The sequence below is a fragment of the Puntigrus tetrazona genome, chromosome 20 (assembly GCF_018831695.1).
Source record: "Puntigrus tetrazona isolate hp1 chromosome 20, ASM1883169v1, whole genome shotgun sequence".
NCBI classification, from domain to species: domain Eukaryota; kingdom Metazoa; phylum Chordata; class Actinopteri; order Cypriniformes; family Cyprinidae; genus Puntigrus; species Puntigrus tetrazona.
This window is the reverse complement of record NC_056718.1, coordinates 5,821,846-5,834,331: the sequence shown is the minus strand read 5'-3', so window position 1 is coordinate 5,834,331 and position 12,486 is coordinate 5,821,846. Positions and strand designations below refer to the sequence as shown.

The 12,486-nt window shown below is 38.0% G+C and overlaps 7 non-coding genes across 7 annotated transcripts; all 7 read left to right on the top strand.

Annotated features, from left to right (window-relative positions):
- The first annotated feature begins 7,600 nt into the window (after positions 1-7,600).
- On the top strand, positions 7,601-7,712 carry trnal-caa. The gene is made up of 2 exons: positions 7,601-7,638; positions 7,667-7,712. It is a non-coding gene; the product is annotated as a tRNA-Leu (tRNA).
- Positions 7,713-8,108: 396 nt separating this feature from the next.
- Positions 8,109-8,220, top strand: trnal-caa. Its single transcript has 2 exons — positions 8,109-8,146; positions 8,175-8,220. It is a non-coding gene; the product is annotated as a tRNA-Leu (tRNA).
- A 396-nt stretch (positions 8,221-8,616) lies between these two features.
- On the top strand, positions 8,617-8,728 carry trnal-caa. The gene is made up of 2 exons: positions 8,617-8,654; positions 8,683-8,728. It is a non-coding gene; the product is annotated as a tRNA-Leu (tRNA).
- A 904-nt stretch (positions 8,729-9,632) lies between these two features.
- trnal-caa lies at positions 9,633-9,744 on the top strand. The gene is made up of 2 exons: positions 9,633-9,670; positions 9,699-9,744. It is a non-coding gene; the product is annotated as a tRNA-Leu (tRNA).
- A 396-nt stretch (positions 9,745-10,140) lies between these two features.
- On the top strand, positions 10,141-10,252 carry trnal-caa. The gene is made up of 2 exons: positions 10,141-10,178; positions 10,207-10,252. It is a non-coding gene; the product is annotated as a tRNA-Leu (tRNA).
- Positions 10,253-11,156: 904 nt separating this feature from the next.
- Positions 11,157-11,268, top strand: trnal-caa. Its single transcript has 2 exons — positions 11,157-11,194; positions 11,223-11,268. It is a non-coding gene; the product is annotated as a tRNA-Leu (tRNA).
- Positions 11,269-11,663: 395 nt separating this feature from the next.
- On the top strand, positions 11,664-11,775 carry trnal-caa. Its single transcript has 2 exons — positions 11,664-11,701; positions 11,730-11,775. It is a non-coding gene; the product is annotated as a tRNA-Leu (tRNA).
- The last annotated feature ends 711 nt before the right edge of the window (positions 11,776-12,486 follow it).

The following is a 12,486-nucleotide window of genomic DNA, read 5'->3' as shown; positions in this document are numbered from 1 at the left end:
TCTATCTATCTATCTATCTATCTATCTATCTATCTATCTATCTATCTATCTATCTATCTATCTATCTATCTATCTATCTATCTATCTATCTATCTATCTATCTATCTATCTAGATACTAAAAAGTGAATGATCATTAACGACTTGTTATTTTTTATTAGAATCAGATACCTTCTAAATGAAACATCCACTGAGTAGACTTTAGCCAGTTAGTTAACCTCAGTTACTATTTTGTTTATTACTCCACCTTATGAAATCATCTGGTTAATATATAACCTTTATAACCGGTTAACATGGGTTTCCATTAGCAAATCTGATTAAAAGAAAGAAGAAAAAAAACGTACAAGTAATTCCACATGTCTGTTTTGGGTCTTTTTTCAGTTGCTTAAGTAAGATTAAGTTTCACTAATTCACTTTATGATCCATTTATTCTGTGGATACTTCTTACTAATGAGCACAAAATTACAAATAATATATATATATATATATATATATATATATATATATATATATATATATATATATATATATATATATATATATGTATATATATATATATATATATATATATATATATGCACAGAAACATCCCAACAAAAACTTGAGATTGTATATTTGTACTGTTATATAATACCAGTAAAACTTGAGGCCTGAGGCACGTATCGTAACAGAAGGTTCATAAGGAGGGATTGGAAATAGGATCAGATAGTAGAAATTGTAGAAAGCTGATTCAAATGGTTACTGTTATGGGGTCAGCTGAGGTTGAGATGAACTTTATCTGCCTTTTTAATAAGTTACATCCAAAAATACCTTTGAGCTGGAACATGACCGACTTGCCAAAAGAGACATGCACCTTAGTGTTCAATATAACCTTCTCAGTTAAAGGTTATATTGAAGTCATGCACCATAACTACTCAGTAAAAGCATTAAATTTCACTGAAAAATAATAAGGCAAAGAAACACAATCCACTCAGTTAAGCAAGGTAAAGCAAAGAGCATTTGTAGTTTGCGGTTGTAGTTGTAAAATACAACACAGCAGTTTTGACTTTATTGTGTTTTATTGAGTTTTGTAAAAAGTAAACCACAACGGTAGTATATATGACTTGTGAACTGATCTGAACTGACACTATAATGACACTATTGTCTTTTAGAGCAGCTTTACAACAAAATCTGAATGGTCTCCGTTGTATATCTGTATTGTAACAAAGCGCTATAGAAGTAAAGGTCACCTGACTTGAATATTTCATGTTTTCTGAAGACATAGCATGACAAAATAAAAACAAAAAAGTCTGTTCTTTGTAGCTTGGCAAACATGATTACACTGAACTGGTATTGTTTGCAAAAAAAAAAAAAAAAGGTTCCTTCAAAGTCCAGACTGTAATATATGTTTAAACCACCAGAGGTCTCTGCTTTGGCATGTGGGAAAAGTCTGATCAGAAAACTGTTAGAAGTTTTGAATAATGAATGAAAGCCGGTTTCGGTACAGCTAAACAAACTCCGAACAAAGCACATTTTCTGCTTCTGTTATATTCTGTTCAATGTTGTGTTGCCCACATCAAGGATCAGGTGGAAATAAAGCAAGGCTCTCAATGGGTAGACGAAAGAGCAAATCACGCTAGATAACAAGTTAATCAGGTTGTACACATTGTATGTAGCATCTTGTAAATTAGGCAAACTGGAGACTAATTTTAGGTCTTGCGTTTTTTTACTCAAATAACTGATATTACACTGATAATATGTAAAATGCAATGGTATAAACAAGAAAGAGATGAGGGTTATCCTATGTTCAGAAAGGGTAATGATGGTAATGTATTAACTAGTTTATCATCTGCTTTGCCAGGGAAGGTTAACAATAGTTGATCTGTGTTAACAAGCGTACCCTTTTAGTGTTTTGATTGTGTCAGACAGTGATAAGAAGGAATGCTAAGCTGATTCCAGCAACCAGGAAAGGTGGACTAGCTACCCCTTCATGGACAGACAGCAAGTTCAAATCCTTGTTAGGAGAGCACATGGACTCAATAGTGGCAGAATCATTATTATAACAGAAATTTGATCAGAAAAAGCATGGTCAACTGAAGAATGGAAAAAAAGAAAAGAAAACTTAAAAGGCATTATCTGCTGCCACAGAGAGTTTAGTTTAGCAATAGCACATGAACAAGCTCCATGTATTGCTAGGTTATTCATTAATTACTAGGTATTGCTATAGCAATTCAAAAGACAAACACTCAGATGAAAGTTACCCTGACTTTGTGTAGACAAGAGGACAATTGCAATCCTGGAAGGAAGCAGAAAGATGCAAATGCAGTTGAAGTATGTGGAGTGAGACAAAGAGCTCTGAGTAGAGTAAAAGCAGTTGAAACTGCTCCATCTGCAACAGTCACAAGCAGTCCTTACAGCTTTGGGTCCTGAAGCCATAGAAAGACTTGCTGAGGATTTTCAAACAGTACATGGAAATTATTCTGAGTTTAGGAGAGAGCTGTCTCTATCTGAAACATGTCTCTATCTGAAGTCACCCAGCTGATGTCACAGATATTGACAGAGTCCGAATTCAATGGTTTCAAAAGTGCTGTAAATAATTCAGTGCTTCAACAAGCTTGTAAAGATGAACTGAGAGAGGGAGTTCTGAGAGTGTTAAAGAACATTGTTGGACCAAAAGTGGATTTGTCAAAGGTCACTCATTGTATGCAAAAGAAAGATGAAACTGTAAGTGAGTACACTGAAAGTTTTTGTCAGTCAACTGCAGCTTATAGTGGAATAGCTGACTCTCCAAATAGATCTTAAAGGACCACTCATTCGAAGATGGTTTGATTGCCGTTTATCAAAGTACAGATCTGCTTTGTCATTCTTAGATCTCACATGGTCCACTGGAAGCCTGCAAAACTTGGACAGTTTATCTAATTGGGAAAGCCAGAGTAAAGATTGCAGCATGATGTTAAAGCCAGAGTAAAGATTATTGCAGCAACCCTTAAAGTCAACACAGCGAACAGACATAAACGTAAATATCCTACATAATAAATAAATGCATAATAAAGGCTGCAAATCACCTACAGGGACTGACTAGGACACACAGACCAGTGAGGAGCCCAGAGAAGAACTGAAGCGCAACATGCCTCGGAGGCCAATCCAGTGGTGAAGACTTCCTCATGAACTATCAGGTATTTATGCCCACCTCAGTGTTAAATGACTTAAAGGAACAGTTCACCCAAAAATGAAAATTATCCCATATATATTGTTTAGGCTAAAGCCATCCTAGGTGTTTGTGACTTTCTTCTTTCAGATGAACAGTCCGATTTTTTTATATTTATCCTCTTTCTTCCAAGCTTGGCAATGCTGTTGGATAGCGGCCATTATTTTGAAGCTCTGTAATTGGATGTATCTGCAAGTATTGCAACGAAGTAGATCGATAGGTCTACTGAAAAATCTGACTGGATACATTAAAAAAAGTCATATAAAAAAGTCATATACACCTATGATGTATACACCTATGATAGTAATTTTCATTTTTCGTGAACTATTCCTTTAAGACTAGGTCAACAAAACCACTATAAGATTAACAGACAGTCTAAAAATGTCTATGCATGAATACTGTTGGTCTGCTGTTTCTATGATAATGTGAAGGTCTGGGTTATAAGGTCAGGCTGATTGGATTAGCACCTGAATTTGAATGACACTTATATGCTAAATGGATTCTGTTACTGGACTGATTCCTGTACTGCGTTTGCATGCTTTGTTTAGATTTTCTCCACGTTTGTGTACCTCTGCCCCTTGAAAGGTATAAACTCTACTCTGCTAAACTATCGTCAGACATTGGAGTTCTTGATAAAGAGTATCGTCCACTTAAAAGATACCAAGTGCCTCCTTGTCGCTTCTTCAACAAGGAAAATGTTTACAACAAAGGCAAAAAAAGTAGGTAATAAAGAGTTGCTGGTGGCCATTGACTTGAATAGCTTAGGGAAAAGTACTACAGAGCAACTCTGGTTACCAGCATTGTTCAAAATATTTACTTTTGTTTTTCTTCATTTTTGAGTGAACTATATCTTTATGTACACAATAAAATAATTTCACAATCCAATCAACAGCCATAACTGTTTTTCCCCTTCACAGCTGTGTTACTCTAAAATAATAATCACCATGGTGATAATAGTTTGACCATCGCAATTCTGAGGTCTAATTATGTAGATCAACTCATTAATGATGCCTTTACCAGTTTGTTCTTCTTTGTATCTCCAGCTATGTGTTTAGAAGGAGTTAACATCCATCTGGTGTGTGTATAGCTACATGGTAAATTGCTGCTGGTCATCCTTCCCACTGTTCAGACTGGGGCGAGTATGTGCCTGAACCATATGGCATTTATTGCACTGTGGTCTGTTGTCATTACCACCCATCCATGATAGATGCTGTTTATGTGATCTGCTCCTTTGTCTGCTTTGTGCTTGTTCTATTCCTGTTTATTGTGGCATGCCATTGCAAAATATTGATAAAGATATATATTTTTCCCTTTCCTGTATACGCATCCACAGCAACCACCACCAGGCAGAAAAACCTGTTCTTTATATCAAAATCTTAAACCGCACAGCCCGGTGGTTCTGCGAGGTTTAAGATTCGATATGATGGGTTGGATGGGTTCGCAGGATGGGTAAATCAGAGATAAAATACCACATAACAGCTGGAGTGTGAGCAATATCACTATTCAGAAAACCACAGGGCCCTGGTTTTAATTCAAATTATTAAATAGAAGCCACTTTACTAGGATAATAAAGCCCTCCCTACACCTAACCTGACCCTACTCGATTTCTTTAATTTTTATTGAAAATAAATGCTTTTCTGATGTTATTTGAAATTTGAAAATGGAGAAAAAAAGTTCACCAAAAGGTGGCTTTGAACCCATGGAGACTGCGTCAAAATGACTACAACACATGTATTACCAAAAATGCCAATGCAACTGATTATTGTTGACTTTCCCAATAACAGGTTTGTTGGTGTAGTGAGTTAGTTAGGCCATTGTTGTTTGTGGATGCAAAAATTCTGCTGTGACAATAATACAGCAACCCTTCATATAACCCAGCATATGACAAGTTGGGTTGTTTTTAACCCAGCATTTTTAAAAGTGTATTTATACATTTATTAATTACATACTGCTGGATAAAGTATAGAATAGTGATTAAAAATAATCATAAATGAGAACCTAGATTAAACCTGAACCAGTAAAAGAATGTGGCATTTAAAAAACAAACTGTCCTACCTAAAGCCTGAAAGACAGCCACCCAACCTTTAACATCTGGGTGAAAGCAGACTCATAAACAGACCATAAGGAAAGTTTATTTTAGAATGCAGGTGTGACTGCTTTAAACTCCTATTTATAAGACTAAATTCAAATATTATTATCAGCAGAAAGTGCAGCCAGTAGGCCCCTCCCAAGTGTATTTTCAGGAAAAAATATTGAGCTGGATCCAAAAGCAAATGAAATCAAAAAATGTTTATTGACCATAAAAAAACACAGAAAACAGAACAGAATCTAACTTTAAAGTAATGCTGTCCAATTCCAATAAAAGAATCGTCTTTAACATCAGTGCATCTTCATCTCAGATAGGCAGAGTGGTCTAAAGTGCCAGACATGAGGAATTTGTTTTACCTTCTTAGTTATTGAGGTTTCAGGTCTCCAAATGGAGGCGTGGGTTCAAATTCCACATCTCACAAAGGCTCTTCTATAACTGGAAGAAGTGTTGAGACTGTAAACGTAATAGTTTTGTAAGAGTCTCCCTTTTCCTAAGAACGGAATCCAGACGCCCTGACAAAGCTTCTTTTGTAACTGGAAGAAGTGTTGAGAGAGTAAAAATTAGAATTTCCACATTTTCAGTTTATTTTATTTATTTTTTTTTCTGCTCTCCACATAGTGGCATGGGTTCAAATCTGGCTTCTGTCAAAGGGTCTTTGATAACTGAAAGAAGTGTTGAGACACAGAAAATGTAAACATTTTTTTGGCCGAGTTGTTTAAACGGTTCAACTTATTGCCAAGTCAACATATTTTGCTGCTACAAATTACATTTGTTGAATTATTGTTCATACAGCAAACATTGCATGTCAGAATGGCCGAGTGGTCTAAGGCGCCAGACTCAAGGCATTTTCACCTTCTCAGTTGATGAGGTTTCTGTTCTCCAAATGGAGGTGTGGGTTCAAATCCCACTTCTGACAAAGGGTCTTTTGTAACTGGAAGAAGTGTTGAGATAGTAAAAATTTCAATTTCAGCCTTGCCAGTTGATAAGGTTTCTGCTCTCCACATAGTGGCATGGGTTCAAATCTGGCTTCAGACAAAGTCTGAAAATCGAATAAATGTTGATGCCTTAAATGTAATAGTAGGCATTTCTGCTTTTGCACAGTATCCCATTTTGGTCTACAAATGAAGATGTGGCTTCAAATCACACTTCTGTCAAAAGGGGCTTTGATAACTGAAAGAAGTGTTGAGACACAGAAAATGTAAACATTTTTTTGGCCGAGTGGTTTAAACGGTTCAACTTATTGCCAAGTCAACATATTTTGCTGCTACAAATTACATTTGTTGAATTACTGTTCATACAGCAAAAATTGCATGTCAGAATGGCCGAGTGGTCTAAGGCGCCAGACTCAAGGCATTTTCACCTTCTCAGTTGATGAGGTTTCTGGTCTCCAAACGAAGGCGTGTGTTCAAATCCCACTTCTGACAAAGGGTCTTTTGTAACTGGAAGAAGTGTTGAGATAGTAAAAATTTCAATTTCAGCCTTGCCAGTTGATAAGGTTTCTGCTCTCCACATAGTGGCACGGGTTCAAATCTGGGTTCAGACAAAGTCTGAAAATCGAATAAATGTTGATGCCGTAAATGTAATAGTAGGCATGTCTGCTTTTGCACAGTGTCCCATTTTGGTCTACAAATGAAGATGTGGCTTCAAATCACACTTCTGTCAAAAGGGGCTTTGATAACTGAAAGAAGTGTTGAGACACAGAAAATGTAAACATTTTTTGGGCGGAGTGGTTTAAACGGTTCAACTTATTGCCAAGTCAACATATTTTGCTGCTACAAATTACATTTGTTGAATTACTGTTCATACAGCGAAAATTGCATGTCAGAATGGCCGAGTGGTCTAAGGCGCCAGACTCAAGGCATTTTCACCTTCTCAGTTGATGAGGTTTCTGGTCTCCAAATGGAGGCGTGGGTTCAAATCCACTTCTGACAAAGGTTCTTTTGTAACTGGAAGAAGTGTTGAGATAGTAAAAATTTCAATTTCAGCCTTGCCAGTTGATAAGGTTTCTGCTCTCCACATAGTGGCATGGGTTCAAATCTGGGTTCAGACAAAGTCTGAAAATCGAATAAATGTTGATGCCGTAAATGTAATAGTAGGCATTTCTGCTTTTGCACAGTGTCCCATTTTGGTCTACAAATGAAGATGTGGCTTCAAATCACACTTCTGTCAAAAGGGGCTTTGATAACTGAAAGAAGTGTTGAGACACAGAAAATGTAAACATTTTTTGGCCGAGTGGTTTAAACGGTTCAACTTATTGCCAAGTCAACATATGTTGCTGCTACAAATTACATTTGTTGAATTACTGTTCATACAGCAAAACTTGCATGTCAGAATGGCCGAGTGGTCTAAGGCGCCAGACTCAAGGCATTTTCACCTTCTCAGTCGATGAGGTTTCTGGTCTCCAAATGGAGGCGTGGGTTCAAATCCCACTTCTGACAAAGGGTCTTTTGTAACTGGAAGAAGTGTTGAGATAGTAAAAATTTCAATTTCAGCCTTGCCAGTTGATAAGGTTTCTGCTCTCCACATAGTGGCATGGGTTCAAATCTGGCTTCAGACAAAGTCTGAAAATCGAATAAATGCTGATGCCTTAACTGTAATAGTAGGCGTTTCTGCTTTTGCACAGTATCCCATTTTGGTCTACAAATGAAGATGTGGCTTCAAATCACACTTCTGTCAAAAGGGGCTTTGATAACTGAAAGAAGTGTTGAGACACAGAAAATGTAAACATTTTTTTGGCCGAGTGGTTTAAACGGTTCAACTTATTGCCAAGTCAACATATTTTGCTGCTACAAATTACATTTGTTGAATTACTGTTCATACAGCACATATTGCGTGTCAGAATGGCCGAGTGGTCTAAGGCGCCAGACTCAAGGCATTTTCACCTTCTCAGTTGATGAGGTTTCTGGTCTCCAAATGGAGGCGTGGGTTCAAATCCCACTTCTGACAAAGGGTCTTTTGTAACTGGAAGAAGTGTTGAGATAGTAAAAATTTCAATTTCAGCCTTGCCAGTTGATAAGGTTTCTGCTCTCCACATAGTGGCATGGGTTCAAATCTGGCTTCAGACAAAGTCTGAAAATCGAATAAATGCTGATGCCTTAACTGTAATAGTAGGCGTTTCTGCTTTTGCACAGTATCCCATTTTGGTCTACAAATGAAGATGTGGCTTCAAATCACACTTCTGTCAAAAGGGGCTTTGATAACTGAAAGAAGTGTTGAGACACAGAAAATGTAAACATTTTTTTGGCCGAGTGGTTTAAACGGTTCAACTTATTGCCAAGTCAACATATTTTGCTGCTACAAATTACATTTGTTGAATTACTGTTCATACAGCACATATTGCGTGTCAGAATGGCCGAGTGGTCTAAGGCGCCAGACTCAAGGCATTTTCACCTTCTCAGTTGATGAGGTTTCTGGTCTCCAAATGGAGGCGTGGGTTCAAATCCCACTTCTGACAAAGGGTCTTTTGTAACTGGAAGAACTGTTGAGATAGTAAAAATTTCAATTTCAGCCTTGCCAGTTGAGAAGGTTTCTGCTCTCCACATAGTGGGATGGGTTCAAATCTGGCTTCAGACAAAGTCTGAAAATCGAATAAATGCTGATGCCTTAACTGTAATAGTAGGCATTTCTGCTTTTGCACAGTATCCCATTTTGGTCTACAAATGAAGATGTGGCTTCAAATCACACTTCTGTCAAAAGGGGCTTTGATAACTGAAAGAAGTGTTGAGACACAGAAAATGTAAACATTTTTTTGGCCGAGTGGTTTAAACGGTTCAACTTATTGCCAAGTCAACATATTTTGCTGCTACAAATTACATTTGTTGAATTACTGTTCATACAGCACATATCGCATGTCAGAATGGCCGAGTGGTCTAAGGCGCCAGACTCAAGGCATTTTCACCTTCTCAGTTGATGAGGTTTCTGGTCTCCAAACGAAGGCGTGTGTTCAAATCCCACTTCTGACAAAGGGTCTTTTGTAACTGGAAGAAGTGTTGAGATAGTAAAAATTTCAATTTCAGCCTTGCCAGTTGATAAGGTTTCTGCTCTCCACATAGTGGCACGGGTTCAAATCTGGGTTCAGACAAAGTCTGAAAATCGAATAAATGTTGATGCCGTAAATGTAATAGTAGGCATGTCTGCTTTTGCACAGTGTCCCATTTTGGTCTACAAATGAAGATGTGGCTTCAAATCACACTTCTGTCAAAAGGGGCTTTGATAACTGAAAGAAGTGTTGAGACACAGAAAATGTAAACATTTTTTTGGCCGAGTGGTTTAAACGGTTCAACTTATTGCCAAGTCAACATATTTTGCTGCTACAAATTACATTTGTTGAATTACTGTTCATACAGCGAAAATTGCATGTCAGAATGGCCGAGTGGTCTAAGGCGCCAGACTCAAGGCATTTTCACCTTCTCAGTTGATGAGGTTTCTGGTCTCCAAATGGAGGCGTGGGTTCAAATCCCACTTCTGACAAAGGTTCTTTTGTAACTGGAAGAAGTGTTGAGATAGTAAAAATTTCAATTTCAGCCTTGCCAGTTGATAAGGTTTCTGCTCTCCACATAGTGGCATGGGTTCAAATCTGGGTTCAGACAAAGTCTGAAAATCGAATAAATGTTGATGCCGTAAATGTAATAGTAGGCATTTCTGCTTTTGCACAGTGTCCCATTTTGGTCTACAAATGAAGATGTGGCTTCAAATCACACTTCTGTCAAAAGGGGCTTTGATAACTGAAAGAAGTGTTGAGACACAGAAAATGTAAACATTTTTTTGGCCGAGTGGTTTAAACGGTTCAACTTATTGCCAAGTCAACATATGTTGCTGCTACAAATTACATTTGTTGAATTACTGTTCATACAGCAAAACTTGCATGTCAGAATGGCCGAGTGGTCTAAGGCGCCAGACTCAAGGCATTTTCACCTTCTCAGTCGATGAGGTTTCTGGTCTCCAAATGGAGGCGTGGGTTCAAATCCCACTTCTGACAAAGGGTCTTTTGTAACTGGAAGAAGTGTTGAGATAGTAAAAATTTCAATTTCAGCCTTGCCAGTTGATAAGGTTTCTGCTCTCCACATAGTGGCATGGGTTCAAATCTGGCTTCAGACAAAGTCTGAAAATCGAATAAATGCTGATGCCTTAACTGTAATAGTAGGCGCGTTTCTGCTTTTGCACAGTATCCCATTTTGGTCTACAAATGAAGATGTGGCTTCAAATCACACTTCTGTCAAAAGGGGCTTTGATAACTGAAAGAAGTGTTGAGACACAGAAAATGTAAACATTTTTTTGGCCGAGTGGTTTAAACGGTTCAACTTATTGCCAAGTCAACATATTTTGCTGCTACAAATTACATTTGTTGAATTACTGTTCATACAGCACATATTGCGTGTCAGAATGGCCGAGTGGTCTAAGGCGCCAGACTCAAGGCATTTTCACCTTCTCAGTTGATGAGGTTTCTGGTCTCCAAATGGAGGCGTGGGTTCAAATCCACTTCTGACAAAGGTCTTTTGTAACTGGAAGAAGTGTTGAGATAGTAAAAATTTCAATTTCAGCCTTGCCAGTTGATAAGGTTTCTGCTCTCCACATAGTGGCATGGGTTCAAATCTGGCTTCAGACAAAGTCTGAAAATCGAATAAATGCTGATGCCTTAACTGTAATAGTAGGCGTTTCTGCTTTTGCACAGTATCCCATTTTGGTCTACAAATGAAGATGTGGCTTCAAATCACACTTCTGTCAAAAGGGGCTTTGATAACTGAAAGAAGTGTTGAGACACAGAAAATGTAAACATTTTTTTGGCCGAGTGGTTTAAACGGTTCAACTTATTGCCAAGTCAACATATTTTGCTGCTACAAATTACATTTGTTGAATTACTGTTCATACAGCACATATTGCGTGTCAGAATGGCCGAGTGGTCTAAGGCGCCAGACTCAAGGCATTTTCACCTTCTCAGTTGATGAGGTTTCTGGTCTCCAAATGGAGGCGTGGGTTCAAATCCCACTTCTGACAAAGGGTCTTTTGTAACTGGAAGAACTGTTGAGATAGTAAAAATTTCAATTTCAGCCTTGCCAGTTGAGAAGGTTTCTGCTCTCCACATAGTGGATGGGTTCAAATCTGGCTTCAGACAAAGTCTGAAAATCGAATAAATGCTGATGCCTTAACTGTAATAGTAGGCATTTCTGCTTTTGCACAGTATCCCATTTTGGTCTACAAATGAAGATGTGGCTTCAAATCACACTTCTGTCAAAAGGGGCTTTGATAACTGAAAGAAGTGTTGAGACACAGCAAATGTAAACATTTTTTTGGCCGAGTGGTTTAAACGGTTCAACTTATTGCCAAGTCAACATATTTTGCTGCTACAAATTACATTTGTTGAATTACTGTTCATACAGCACATATCGCATGTCAGAATGGCCGAGTGGTCTAAGGCGCCAGACTCAAGGCATTTTCACCTTCTCAGTTGATGAGGTTTCTGGTCTCCAAATGGAGGCGTGGGTTCAAATCCCACTTCTGACAAAGGGTCTTTTGTAACTGGAAGAAGTGTTGAGATAGTAAAAATTTCAATTTCAGCCTTGCCAGTTGATAAGGTTTCTGCTCTCCACATAGTGGCACGGGTTCAAATCTGGCTTCAGACAAAGTCTGAAAATCGAATAAATGTTGATGCCTTGAATGTAATAGTAGGCATTTCTGCTTTTGCACAGTGTCCCATTTTGGTCTACAAATGAAGATGTGGCTTCAAATCACACTTCTGTCAAAAGGGGCTTTGATAACTGAAAGAAGTGTTGAGACACAGAAAATGTAAACATTTTTTTTTTTTTGGCCGAGTGGTTTAAACAGTTCAACTTATTGCCAAGTCAACATATTTTGCTGCTACAAATTACATTTGTTGAATTACTGTTCATACAGCACATATCGCATGTCAGAATGGCCGAGTGGTCTAAGGCGCCAGACTCAAGGCATTTTCACCTTCTCAGTTGATGAGGTTTCTGGTCTCCAAATGGAGGCGTGGGTTCAAATCCACTTCTGACAAAGGGTTTTTGTAACTGGAAGAAGTGTTGAGATAGTAAAAATTTCAATTTCAGCCTTGCCAGTTGATAAGGTTTCTGCTGCTCCACATAGTGGCACGGGTTCAAATCTGGCTTCAGACAAAGTCTGAAAATCGAATAAATGCTGATGCCTTAACTGTAATAGTAGGCATTTCTGCTTTTGCACAGTATCCCATTTTGG